The sequence below is a fragment of the Paroedura picta genome, chromosome 6 (assembly GCF_049243985.1).
Source record: "Paroedura picta isolate Pp20150507F chromosome 6, Ppicta_v3.0, whole genome shotgun sequence".
In the NCBI taxonomy this organism is placed as follows: Eukaryota; Metazoa; Chordata; class Lepidosauria; order Squamata; family Gekkonidae; genus Paroedura; species Paroedura picta.
Genome location: NC_135374.1, coordinates 55,068,178 through 55,083,382, shown reverse-complemented (window position 1 = coordinate 55,083,382; position 15,205 = coordinate 55,068,178).

The following is a 15,205-nucleotide window of genomic DNA, read 5'->3' as shown; positions in this document are numbered from 1 at the left end:
TGGGAAATTCCTGGATATTTTGTGTTGAAGTCTGAGGAGCACACGGTTTGCGGAGGGAAGAAGCCCCAGCCAGAATCCACTCTCCAAAGCAGCCATTTTCTCCAAGGAGACACACCTCTGTCCTCTGATATTCAGTTGCATTTTCTTTTTTAAAAGATTTATTCAGACAACATTACATCTATATCAAAATAACAAGTAATCCATACAAGTTTACAAAATTGACTAAAATTAAATAATGGTTTTAAATTGTATTTAACAAGAAGCCCAACCCTAATCAGATACATTTATATCATCAAAGTCTAGTGCATTTAATGACTTCTCCATTCTTAACATAGTGAGTTCCCAGATACTCTCAAATCTCTCTACATCTTTGTTCTTCTGATAGAATGTTAATTTAATCAAAGTATAGGTTTCTTTAACTCTATTACCCCAGGGATTCAAATTATGTTGATTCTTAGGGCCATTCCACACAGGAAAAAAAGACTTATGCCAGCGCAATGGCATAATGCTAAAAAATCCTGTGCCTCCTGAAATTCCTCACCTGCTGATTCCTCTGCTGCCAACTTGCAATTCCTGGCATTTTGCGTGCCTGCTTGAAATGTCAGAAGAGGGGAACGTGCTAGACATGCTCCTCTCTTCTGCCTGTCAATCAAGACAGGTGCCAATCACTTTTCTCCCTCTTTTAAATGGACCGCGATGGCTGCTATTTATTAAAATGAGACTTATTTGTTTAAACACATATATGTTTATTCATGGATACATAGGGTTCCTTTCACTGCAATTCCTCTTGCAGTCCGGAACCTTGAAATTAAAAAAAAAATGCGGTGGGGGGGGCTTTTTTTTGGTGGGGAAGAGGCATGCTTTATGGGCAAACTGGAGGGGAAAAGTTTATTTTGTGCTCTGCCTGGGTGATTGTGTCTCTATTCGTTGCTCCAGGCAGTTTTTTAAAAAAAAGAAAGCCTCATTCCGGGTTAAGAGAGAGGGAGGCGGGCTCAAGGCTGGGCCCTGGAGCTGGAAATCTCACTACTTCAGCCACTTTGGTAACGCACATGTCTTGTGCGAGTATCTTGCTGGCTGCTCTCATCCTGCTAGTGTTACATGGCAGGGGTAATCCTGCAAGCGCTTTAAAATGGAGGATATAGCTACTGGTTTGCAGATGTAACGCTGGATGTTTACGATGTCATGCAAAACACCAAAAATATAGCGTTTGCAAAGGGTAAGATTCTCACTTTTTAAATCAGGTCCGGAATGGCCCTTATTCTTTCAATCTTGAACAGAATTCATTCTTGTTGCTGCTAACATATTAAGGGCCACAGAGACATTCTCCTTTCAGTTCGGGAAGATATTTTAATAAAACTATCTCTGGTTTCATATGAATTTTGTTTCCTAAACTTAAATCTGGCTCTTGATTGGTCTATAAGTCTCTTCTATTATTGGTTAAGAGTTCAGGGCTGGTGAACCTCAAGAAAGGGCCCAGGATCCCAGCCTCAAGTCTCAAGCTCCTAGTCCTGTACAATCTCTTCTAGTCTGCATACACAACAAAAAGGAAATGTAACAGGTATACCCGCATATTGACCCTAATAATTTCAGATGTATTTTACTTGTTACCAAAAATGAAGGTGTCTTACACCAACCAGGGTGCCAGTAATCTGTCATCTGAAAGCTTTAAACTGAAGATACCAGGAACTGAAACTCATCCTCTTTACATGCAAAACATGTATTCTACCAATGACCTAGTTCCTCTTGCTTAATTAATGTTTTGAATGTTAACATTGATGAACCAAAAGCTCTGGCTAGAAAAGCAAAGGGAAAAAAGATGATATCTTGAAGCCAGTAAGGAAGATGCACAGAAGGCAAAGAAGACAGAGGAAAGCTAGAGAGAACACATTAAGATAAAAGGAAATTAAGATTTATCTTCATTGCTATAAAAATCATTATAAAGACCTGTATTGTTAATAGACTAAATAGTACGCATTCTATTATATAGCCCTGTAGGTTCTAAAGACATTCTTCATATTAAATACTTTGGAGTTTTCAATCATTACATAAAATTGATTGTCTATGGTTTTATGTCTCTAGGAAATCTTTAAACACTATAAACAAGCTAGTAATATTATCAAAACACTAGTTTCCTCTTAGGATTTATACATACTTGGCCAATATTTTCAAGCAATATAATAGGAAACGTATATCGACTACACGGCATCCAGGTCAGAAGAAAAGCCACAATTTTCGAACAACAGTAGGTAAAAAGGCCTGTTATCTTTGCCATTGATTTGAATTAGGGTGATTTGTGTGTAACTCTATTCTAGACAATGACTTACTGATTATTTTTAGAATTTAAATAGCAGAACATTTCAAATCTGAATAGCTCTTGAGAATGAATTCTTACCTAAACATCTTTCAAATAATGTCATGATTAAAAATTGGCTGATGTATTTGTAATTTGCCATATATATTTTTATTTTCATATTCATGCTTTACCTTTTTTGCTACTGTGCTTTCAGTAATGTACTACTTTCACTACTTACATTCCTAATGGATTATGTTCTAATGCTTTGTTGAAACATAGTGCACAATGTCATGATGCACTATTCAAATAACATTTTCTATGCATACAGAGTTTATAGATTTGAAATGTTAAGAGGACCATCTTATTGAAGATTCCCCATCTCTCAAATGCAAGACAATATAAGCACACAGCCTCTAATCCAGTACTCCAGTTCCCCTGGAGGTCCAAAAATCCAAGGCCAAGGCTCTTTCCTGATACAGCCTTCTAGCACAGGGTTTCAGAGTTTTTACTGCCTCTGAATATGGAGATTCCCTTTACTCACCATGGCTGGTAGACACTGATGGACATATCTTCATGAATCTGTTTTTGTTGTTTTGTTTATCTTAAAGATGTATGAAACCTTTTATTTGCCTTCAGCAGCCAAAATGAGTTTAAAGTTAATTCAACTGTGGATAAACTGTAAACTTACTTGGATGAAGCAGCAGTCCTGGACTCATTCCAATCCAGTTTCTGACCTGGCCATGGGATAGAAATGGTTTGGTTGTTCTGGTGGATGACCTCCAAAGGGAGCTGGACTGAGGTGGATCAGTGCTGTTCATGCTGTTAGAGCTCATGGCAGCATTTGTCCTAGTTGGCCATGAGAGGTTAGCTCACTGCCTCATTGATATGGGGATATAGGGACTACTTTGCAGAGGCTGGTCCAACGTAGAGGACAGAGGGTAGCAATCGCGGACAGATAATTGCATTGCTGTGAGCTCCTGGGAATGGAAATGTGGGGATATAGGAGATTGTTTTGAGAATATATAATTAAGTTTACATTTAATTATATATTCTCAAGAGAGAATCTTCTATAACCCTGCATTTCCCTTGATAAAAACCAGCAGCGAAACGTTGGGAAGGGAAGTGATGTTTTGGTGTTGAAATCTGTGCTCAGGTCTCTTCAACAGCTGAATGAAATACATAAAAGGAAGATATGGTTTTGTCCTTTGTACAATATTATTTCCTTTTATGTGAAACATAACTAAACTTGTTTTGAAATAACAAAAACTGTTTATTAATTGTCACCTGGCCTTTATAACAATAGTTGCTATATATTACTTTAGTTTGCTGCCTGTTGTCCCCCTTCCTTTGTTGTGCTTGTTCATTTACTTCCTTAGCATATCCTCCTGACTTTTGCTGCCACCAAATGTTAAGTGTGGCAGGGCCCCTGCTTAACTGACAGGCACACTGTCTTCTATAACCAATGGCACCCCACAATAGTCTAGGCTTAAGCTAAAGCCAAGATAACACTGCTAGGGTCGGCCAAGCCAGGCCAGACTCCATCTCTGCCTTAGGTTTGGAATGACAGCCTTTGCCTGACCCAGAGGTGCCTCTGGACTCAAGCTTGCATCAGCTCACACCCCCCCCCCCATTGTATTTCTAAGTGAATGGACTGGCTTCCTCCTGTTTGCCTAAGGGCTCCTAGGAAAATCCTTTGTCTTGCAACATTTTTCACACTTGGCCCCTCTGCCAGGGGAAATCTCCTCCCCACATCCTGCCAGCTAGACCTGATGGCTCTCTTCCTCAGAGCCATTAATACCTTTATCCAAATCCATTTAAGGCCATCCCCCCACTTGGCCAGGTATTGTCCTAATCTCTGGGGACCCTGGAAACTTCCAGCACATGCTTACCTGAGCTTTGTCATGTAGCCCCCTTCCCAAAATCCTATAAAAACTGTGGCTTCACACAGCCACTCTCAGTGTCTTCCAACCCGGGACCTCCCACGCTGGTTCGTGCTCCTTCCTCTGACCCACCACTCCTCGGACAGGTAACTATCAAGCCTTCCACTCTTCCTCCCCCTTCTCTATATGACTGCTTGTATGTGTGTTAGCTATTTGTGTGTCCTTTTGTTATTTTCCTTTCAATAAAAGCTTACCATTTAAATCTGTGTTTGCCTTGAGTTCCAACGGGTGTAATAAACCCTCGTAGACATAGGTAACGATCCGATAACGCTAAGTTACCCCTCTCTCGCAGCATTTGAGCTAATATTCCCCACAAGCTCAAAGATACTTGTTTTTAGGACACGTGTCCACGCAATTTGGGTAACACAAAGACTCTTGCCTTGGAATTCTTAGGGCCATTCCACACCTGATAAATATAGTGAAATTCGTACCTTTGAAGATACCATAATTTTGGCATTTTGCACAACATCGCCAGCCTCCTGTGTCCATCCAGCAAACCTCAAGCAACATTCTCCATTTTAAAGCGGTAGTTGGGGAATCACATAAAGTGGATTCCCCTACCCATGTAGTGCGAGTTACAGGAGAGCAACCAGCAAGCCACACGCTAAGGAAATGTAAGGTGAAATAGTGCTATTTCCACCTCTGATATTCCACCCTTGCACCTACCTCCCTCTCCCTTCTCCCAGGATGTTTTTTTTTAAGCCAAACTGCCTGGAGCAATGAATAGGCATTCAATCATGCAGGCAAAGCAAAAAAACAAAACAAAAACAAATCCCCCACAGTTTAAACACAAAGCATGCCTCTCTAAAATCCTCCCCCGATCAGAAATGAGATTATTTAAAGTTTACAGACTCGTGATTCCATAAGGGGTGGCATTATAAAAAGCACTATGCATCTATGATTAGATCCATAGGTATTTCAGTAGAGAAGTCTTACTTTAAAAAATTAGCTGGCATCACGGGCCCTTTAAAGCATGGAGAAAGGACAGCCAGGCTTCATTGACAGGCGGAAGAGAGTTGCGTGCAAAGCGCGTTGCTCTCTTCCGCCATTTCAAGCAGGCATGCAGAGTGTAAGGAGCACAAGAAGGTGGCAGAGAAAGGCAAAAGAGCCAAAAGGTGAGGAATGGCCGTGGCACAATTATTTTTACTGCTGCACCATTTTGCTGGCATAGCACTATTTTTCTAAATGTGCTAAATTACCCTTAGCTGGCCCCAAAGTACAGGATGACTTAGAAGCAATTGGTTAGAATGACAGAATGGTCAGAATGTAGGGATGGCATTGAGGTAAAAGGGGATCCTTAATGATAAGTAGAGTATATTTAGAAGTAAAACAGTGCAGTGATTTATCTATGCTTTCAGATAGGTACAACTTTTGTTTTTCTAGTTCCTTCAACAGACCTAGCCACAGAGGTTTACTTTCTTGCTTGCCACTTAGGTTCTTAACTTCCGCACAGAACATAGATTTCTCTCATGCTTCACAGTATCTCAAACAACTCTTCTTACTGGCAGTTAGAGCCCTACTCACTTAGAGGGGCAATTTGCATGTGAATAGCCCTCATTAACATTGCCTGCATCCTGCTATTACATTGCTTTGTGATTGCATCTTAGCACTAGAAATATACAAATATGAGTCAGCTTTGCAAAAAACTGACCAGCAGTGACTTCAGAAAGGTAGAAGTGTGGCCAGATGCCATGCTTTCCAGGAGCTGCCTGGATTCCTCAGCTGACATCATCCTTTGTCCACATGGGTACTCTACAGCTAAGTTTTCTCTCCCCTCTCTAGAGACAATACCAATTTGCAGGGCAATGACACACCTAGAAATTCTTACTAATCTCATCACCCTCTGAGTGCTCCTTCCCATCACATTTAAGGAACTCCATTAGCCCTGCTGGGTTTATCCACCACACCTAAACCTTTGTCTGTTTTGGAGGGTGGACTCTACAATGACAATTAATCTCCAGGAGCCTAATGAAAGGGTTAGCTTGAGAAGGGGGAATTCTTTGGCAAAGAGGATACAACGTGGGAGAGGTTGGGACCTGTTGATTTACTGGAATTGCAAGTCATTTCTAGGCAACAGAGATCAGTCCCCCTGGAGAAAAGCCCTGGCTTTGGATCCCATGAAGGTGCAGGGATGCCAGACTCCAGGTTGGAAACAAAGAGAAACGCTGGGTGGCAGTAATGTCTAATAACAATAAACATCCAATAATTCATAAATTTATCACAGTTTCTTCCTTCAATGAAAATATTTAATAGACTAGAATTAAAGCCCATTTTATCTCAAAATAAAATGGGCGCTAGATGGCTTTGGGCGGGTGTGCGAGGCGGCAGAAGCGTTGTTGCGTGGCTCCCACCCCCGGACTGGGGAAGCGTTGGGCAGGGCCGGGGTTTCAGGACGGGAAGGGGGCCTAACGTCTGTGTCGGCCCGTGGCTGGTGAGGCGCCGGTGGATGGCGGGCTGCTCCAAGGCGGGCGGCGACGTGGCTGGGGACGGCAGTGGGTCAGGCGCGGCGGTAGCAACGACGCGGAGGTGGGGCGAGTGTGTCCTTGGTCTTTGGCCGCGGCGCGATGGCTGGGCAGCACAGGCTCTGGAGCAGGAGGCGATGGTGCGGCGGCCTGTAGCGGTAGCAAGGCATCGGCGGGGCTGCGAGCGTGCATCGGCTGGCTGGCGGCGTCGGAGTCGCCGCCACCATTTCAGGCGGGCAAAGTCAGTTGTCGCAGCGGTCAGGAAGCGTAGAAGCGTCGGCAGAAGGTCGGGAGTTCGCGGCAGCCTTCTTGCGGCTGCTGGAGCGGCCTCGCCGCGTCTGCAACGTGGCAAGGCCACTCCAGCGGCCGGGAGAAGGCAGAGTTGGGCGGGCATGCGGCTGGAAAGGAGCAGGGCCACCGCGTCTTTGACGCGGGGTCCCTGCTCCTTTCCCCGCATTGAAGTGGAGGCAATGGCGGCCAAGGAGGCAATGGGGAGGCGCGCTTTGTGCGCCTCCCCACTGCCTCCTTGGTCCAGGATTGACCCTCGGAGGAGCTCCTCTGTGTTTTTATCCCGGACAGAGCCCACCCTAACTCCTCCCCCAAGTCCTTACTGTTTTATTTAGTCCGCGGCACCCGTGGCGCCGCGGGCGGTTTTAAGATAGCAAAATTTGCTTGAAGAACTGAAAAGCTTTCAGTCTGTAAGATCTTCAGTTTAATATCAAAGTAAATAAAAACAGTTGTATGTTACAACCAAACATGAAAACACTGATTGTCAGCTTTTCAGGCTTTTCAGTCCAGATGTGGGACCTGGAGAACCCTGAGAATGAAAGCTCCTCTCCAAACTTCAGAGGAAAGTGTGCTTGGGACAGGGATAGGGGCTGTGTGGCAATCCTCTACACACACACAAACGACAAAAGTGTTCCTTTCTTCTGAAATTGCAAACCACACAATCACCACTCCATGTAGGAAGTATCCGAGTGTCTCCCTCCTTAGATTGCTCTGAGAAGCCATTGGCCCAAAGGTGCAAATTTAAAGGAAAAGAATCCCATAACAGTCAATGAGCAAGTCAAAAAAGTCTTACACATATCCTCCTGCAACAACTTTTTCTGCTTGTGCTCTAGCTACATCTCTTTCAGGCAATAGCAATTTGTACAGCTTGGTGTAGTGGTTAAGAGCAGCAGCATCTAATGTGTTGAACTGGATTTGATTCCCTGTGCCTCCATGTGCATGACTTATGAGAAAACATTCCTAGGCTGATTTTGCACTTACTCCTCCCACCCCCGCACTATTGATCCTGCTGAATGCAGATTGATTTGAACCCAAGTCTTTCTCCTTCCTCCTCCACTGAATTGAAACAGAAAGCTTTCAGCACGATTGGGGAAGCTCAGAGTGGGGACGAGAGCAGTGGTCACAAAGCTGAACTACCTTTCCTGAACTGGCAAGGGGACAGGGTTGGATGAAGTCCAGCTGGCATTAGTGCTTTATTTCTTCTCTTTTGACTCCCAAACCAGCAGCAGCCTCTCAGAGAATGAGGCAGATCTCTGCTGAAAGAAGTGTGGGTTTCTGGAACACAGTCACTTTAAAACAGGGAGAGAAGCCTTACAACCAGGAACCAGGAAGTCTTTGAACTGATTCCCTGGCCAATCAAGGAAGACCGCTTTTCTACAAGCCACAGAGCAGTAAGTTAATTTGCAAAAAGGAGAAATGTACAGTTATACTGGTGGAAGTTTTTCAAATATTGTGGCTTATATCCACTTCTGGATATTGTGGGGGAAAGGTAGGGTCACCACGGATCAATCATGCATGCTGCAGAGGGTAAATTTAAAATGCTCAAAATCAAAATGGAAATTGAATTCAGTGTAGACAGGAGGGATTTATTAGGTCTGGGCATGAATAAAAAGCCCTGTGCAGTCTTAACCCTAATGTAGAGGCTTTTCCTGGGCATCCTGGGTCGCAGAGGGCCAATAGGGAGACAGTTTCTTGGTCACCTGTAGTCCCCTACCTCCCCCCCATGTCCTTTGAGTTGAAAGAGGCCAGGAAGCCATGGCAGCTTACTGGCAGCAGGGCATGCTCTGAGGCTGAGTCTTCTTTCACCCAGCAAAATTCTGAAAGCAGCAAGAAATTGGAGGCAGAGAGCTGAGCCCTTAGTAAGCTTCCTGGCTGAGGGCTGCCTGCTAATTGGGTCTAAACTACCTGGGCAGGCTGTTCCTTAATGAGGGCCAATCAGGTAGTGGATAAGCAGTCAATTTGAGTTTTATAAGGATTACTGACTGATTTTTAAGACAACATATGGCAACAGTGTGTACTGTCAGGAAAGCATGATTTTGTAGATTGTCTCACTTTTGGAGGGACATCTGGGGGCACCCGGCAAATTGTACTTATGTTGAAATTAAAATATATATATTACAATACTATTTTTGCATTCTATGCATTCTATGAAAATTTTTGTTGCTCCATATAAACCAAAGTTTTAATCAAGAACCCCCCTGGTCAATGGTGTCCCACTTTACCAATGTTAAAATCTGGTCACCTTATTGTAGAGGAGACCTGACACTCCAATTATTATTTAGTCAATCTGTATAGCTGCACTTTACTTCAAGATTATGTACTAGGAGTAAGCAGTATGCAGCAGGAACCAACTTCACTATCAATTCTTAAAGATCTGTTAGAGACTGAGCATAAGGACTAGCATTTGCAGATTTATATTATGTGTTCTGAGTTCTCATGAATAAGGGATCAGTGGTTTTATTGGATTTTCACTATTAATACATAACAGCTTGCTGAAAGCAGACACCCAAAACAGTGTCTAAATCCAGACGTAACATTTTTGAAATAAAATTATTTTCCTGAAAGATAGAAGTATGTTTGGTCATTATTTGTTCCAACCCCCCCCCCAAAACCATCTTTAAACCGCCCGTGGCGCCACGGGCGCCACGGACTAAATAAAGCGTTAAGGGGTCCTAAGGCGGGATGTGTCCGTGATGAGGAAGGGTCCGGATAGGACCCTTCCTCAGGACAGACAATCGGAGGGACCAATTGGCAGGCGCGCAGCGCCTGCCAATTGGTCCCTCCGATTCCCAGCCCCAGCAACTGCGAGCCGCGCACAGCGCGGCTCGCAGTTGCTCCGACACGTCCGGCTGGCCGCAAGGGAGTCCCCGGCAGCCGCGCTCTGCGCGGGTGCCAGGGGCTCCCTGCCCGGCGGCCTGACACGGCGAGAGGCGCGAAGCGCCTCTCGCCGCATCAGGCCGCCGACCAAAGGAGTCCCCGGCAGCCGCGCTCCGCGGCTCCCTGCCTGGCATACGCCACCTGATAGACGCGGTGTTCTGGGGAGAAGATCGTCGCTCTGGAATCATCTCTTCGGGACATGTTGCTTGTAGGCGACTCTGTGCTGCCGTCCGCCTGCTTCCAAAATGGCCGCCGCGCCTGTGCCCTCGCCTTGACGCGGAGCCGCTCTGCCCTCCGCCTCTATGGCGCGTCGGCCCGCCAGGCGCGTCACGCCGCGTCACGCCACCAGGAAGGGAGCTCCCGGCAGTTGCGCCGAGCGCGGCTGCCGGGGACTCCCTGACCGCCAAATGACTGCCGCCCGGGAGAGGCCCCGCCACCCGACGGGCCTCCTACGATCTGGTACGTGCCTAGAGCCCGCTGTATTACTCATACAGTGGGCTTGATTACTAGTATGACACATATTACTAATATCTGACTAAACACATACTAAGTCCTGATCTTGAACTACAGAATAAATTTCCCCTCCCCTCTCAGAGAAACAAGTTGTTTTACTTCAGAAAACTGAAATGATTTCACTGGGTCTTTTAAACAAGTAGATGATTATTCATGTAGTGGGTCTGTATCCACAGGTACTGTGTGCAGAAAAGCTATAAAATGCATTGCTAAATGTCAATAAAGTGTTGATAAGAGGAAGGGTTTAAATTTACTATGCACTGGATAACTTTCTGGGACAAGCCAAACAAGATATGATTCCCTTTCAGTTCAAGGGAACCTATCATTGGAATGTATTATCAAAAAGGTGGCAAAGCTGTTCTTAATTTAATTCCAGATGGGAAGATCACAAAAACTGTGAAAAACTTAGTCAAAGGAATGGTAGTGTAAACATACAGGTGAACTTGGGAGTGTGAATAGGATGATGTTGGGTATTTGCAGAGACCAAAAAGCACAGGGAGGCAAGGATTGTTGGAGTGTGAAACAAATTTTATGCCAATGCCAGAAGCTTCCAAGCCAAAATAGGGGAGCTGAAATGCTTAGTGCTTCATATCAATTTATATACAATGGGCATTTCAGAAACATGTCAAATGGGGCAAATCAATGGGATATAGACCACATCTCTATAGTAGGGCAGAAAAAGGCATGTTGGAGAAAGTGTTGGCAAGGAGGGCATAGTCAAATACGTTAGGGGAATGGCATTCTCAAAAGAAGCAGTAGGGGTGGAGATACTAAGCCATAAGGAACACTTAAAAGTGGGCATATACTATTGCTGACCTGATCAAACCTTTGAAACTAATCTTGAATTGGAGAAAGAAATGAGAAAAGTGATTAAAGCAGATAATGTGACTTCAGCTGTCTTCATATGGACCAGCTGTCCTCATATGGACCAGGTAGACATGTGAATCAGGTTGCAGAAATGAGATTTATGGAAGCACTAGGTTTTAGTCTTGATTGTTTCTTCCCCACTTTAATAGAACCATTTCTAGCCCTTACATCTGTCCATCCAAGTTGCAAACATGATAATTTGTTTCTTTGCAAACTCAATGTCACACAAGATTGGGAAAGCAGGAGAAAGACATAAATAGGTCACAGCACACTCTTGGTTTTGTATTGTTGATGAAGCTTCAAAATGTTAGATATGTTTGAATTTGTGCAGATTTCTGTTCCAGCTGATTTTGTGAATGTTTACAATCAATAGATTGGAATTAGTGGATATACTTAACTGAAGAAAAAAAGTCACGAGAGATTTTATTTGTCTGCCTCAGCTCTAAGACCAGAATGAAATCAGCAGAATGCTGATAGATTCGAAACAAAGAGCAAAGAAACTTCAATATTAGTTTGCACGGGGTTTTTTTACCTACTCCTAGTCCCAATAAATCCCTGTTGTCTACACTGAATTTGAGTTCCACTTTGATTCTAGGTGCTTTAAATTTTCCCTCTGCAACATGCATGATTGATCCAGAGTGACCCTACCTTCCCCCATGATATCTAGAAGTGGATATAACCTTCGATATTTGAAAAAACTGGCATCAGTAATTGTGCAGCTTCATACTTTTTGTGAATTAACTCCTTTCTCCATGCCTGGTAGCAAAACAGTCTTCCCTGATTGGCCAGGACATCATTTCAAAGACTTCCTGGTTCCTGGTTGCAAGGCTTGTCTTAAAGTGATTGTGTTCCAGAAGCCCTAACTTCTCTCAGCAGAGATTTGCCACCTCTGCTGTCTCCAATTCCCCCCACCTCTATTCAAGAAAAGAAAGAAAGAGACTCCTGCTGCTCTTGGCACCCCTCCCCATTCTGAGCTTCCCCAGTCAAGTGCAGAACACTTTCTGTTTCAGTGGGGGTGGGGTGGGATAGAGGAAGACCCAAGTTCAAATCAATCTGAAATCAGCAGGATCCACAATGGAAAAAAAGGTGCAGAATCAGCCTAGGTGTTCATGTATTGTTTCCCTCATTTTCAGCACTATTTGAAATGGAACTGAAATATCAGAATCTATCTTGTATACTGTAAAGTTGAATGAGTATCAGTGGAAAATAAAATAAATTATACACTGCTTTCACATAGGAATCATTGTGTGATTATACTGTTTTGTAAATGTTAAATGTACCTAATTTTTTAAGGTTCAGTCCTAAGAGAAATGTTGGCATTTGTGTCTTTTCAAATTGATTATTTGTGACCTGCATTGACTTATGGCTTTATCCTGAAATGTCTCATTTGAGTTATAAATGAAATAATTTGTTAATCAATGGCAGAATCATGTGGGATGATTCATAGCTTGTATGCTGATTGCTTAACGTGTGGTTATGATAAATGAAAACATACATTCTTTCCCTTCTTGCAGATCAGGATAATTAATACCATCTAACTGGAATTTAAAATTCTACACTGTTAGCAGCCAATAATTGCCAAAAAATATATGTTCATCTGGAATGGTAAATTCTACACTGTTGCTAATTAAAGATTGTCTATTTCAGTGAGAAAAAAAGAAAGAAAAAAGTGACCTGAACATTTAAAATTTCCTCTAAGCACGACAACCTAAAATGTTTATCCATAATTATTCCATTTTGCATGGTTACTCAGCTGTTTTCACAAAGATGTTTCACCCTTCCAGTTTCAAAGATTTTCAATATTAATTTTGCACAAAATTGTATAAGAGATGGCCACAATACAGTATAACCACAATTAAGAATAATGTGCCGATCATAGAAATGTCTGTATTCAGGAGCTGTGATTAATTGGTTTCACTTTCAGATTAAGTCTTTCTGAGTGACATATTAGGGAATGAAAATAATAGATTGTAAACTCTATGGTAATGCTGCCTTTCTCTGCAGTATATTACAGGGGTTGTGAAGATTTCATTCCCTTACTGGAGGGTCCTGCCTTCTACTGCCTCTTTACCTGTTGCTACCTTCCCATGGCCTCAGAATTGGTTCTACTTCCTTCCCTTGGGCTGAGTCTTAGTCTCTCTCTCTCTCTCTCTCTGGTCTGCTGGTCAGGGCACAGCTTGCATATCCCACTTGATGGCTCATGGGTTCTTCCTTTTAATAGCTTCCTTTAGCCCTTAATAATCTCTTCCAGGCCCAATCCTTTCTCCCCAATTGTTCTCTGGGGACAAACGGACAAAGGTTTGTGAAGCATGTGGCTCTCCTTCACCAGAACGCCAGCCCTTCCTGGCAATCTATTCATCACAAGCTGGACCCATCCAGTCCAGTTTCCTCCCGCTCCAGCTTGATCCAGCCTCCAACCCCTTACTGCCACTGTATCTTTCAGCACCAGCATGTCATCAAGGACCTTTAGCTCAGTCCTGGATCCAGCCAACTGCTCTTGGCCTGTCCTGGGCCCTGCTGATTGTCTGGCCCATCCCCAGGCCCCACCCATCTTGCAGTGAGAAGTACCTCTTAATGACATCATCAAAATCCCCTCTGCTGGGCCCATGACTGCTGCAGCTACCTTCCCATGCACCTCTCAACTCTTCCCCATCCATTGGCAGCCATGCCATAGGGAAGGGGTCATGGCCAGACTGTATCATGCAAATCAACGTTAAAACAATATTAAAAAATTACTACAAATGTTTATTGTGCATCAATAATATATTAAAAACAAAGTAAAAACAATACATATCTAATTGCACATGAAGAACAGACCAAATGCATGTTGACCCATAGGAATCCTTCTCAGTGGTCAATATATACTGTACAATGCTCTCTTGTCTTAAAACAAATTCTAAAGTTTTGTTGGGTGATCAAGAGAAATTCTGAAAAAATGAGGGCCATTTCCCACGGCTTAAAAATAGCACAATGGTTGCTGATTGAAAACGCTACTAATTTGGCATAACGCACGACGTCGTAAACAATCTGCAACACTCCTGAAACCGACCCGCAAAAAGCGCTTCGTTGTAGCGCTTTTAGGGGAATCCAGAAAAGTGGATTCACCCTCCGGATAGCGATACACTCCTGCAACCAATCTGCAACACTAGCGCTAAAGACCTGTGCGTTACCATTGTTGCGGGTTCTTCAAAGTCCCTCTTCCCGAGCCTGTCCTCCAAACTTCCGGCGAACTGTTCGCCATTTTTTTTTTCTCCGAGCGAGCGGGGATCTACGAGGCAACGGGACAGCGACTGGCTTTCAAGCACGATCACTTTCGGAAATTCTGCCCGGACACCACAAGAGTTTTTCACAAGCACAGTGGCACACACCGTCACGTTCCCAAAATTTGCCCAAAGCTTAAAACCCCGTCTACCATCGGCCAGTCCTAGCGGAGTCAACGTACAGGGAGCATTTTAAAAAATTTTCCTCTGAGCGTGCCAACGAACGTTCGCCGCTCGCAGTCTCCTGCTTAGCGTAGAGGGGTTCAATAGACATGATTCGAGGTGATATCATGAGGGGCGGTTTATGTGTAGTGGGTCTTTGTGTGGTTCCCGGTGCGTGGTTGTGCTTGGGTGCGGACAACCCCTTCCATTGGCGGCTAGACCTCCGGCAAGCGGAGTCGCCGTCCCCCGTTCATTTTAAAAAACATTCCTCTGAGCGTGCCAACGAACGTACGCCAGTAACATGTCATGTCTGGTTGATTTATGCTGTGGCTGGTGAATATTATTGGGGAACTGCCGAGTACTGCTGCACTTGCTGTCGGTTGAACACCGGCATGCGTTTGTGTAATGGCGGACATGTTCCTAAAATGGCTCCCGCTGCATGCCCATACTGCTCTTCTCGCGTGTAAACGAATTTGCGCATGCGAGAAGTCAAACAACAAGTGCGCCAATCTGGCCATTAGGGGCAGATCCTGTTCCCGCGCG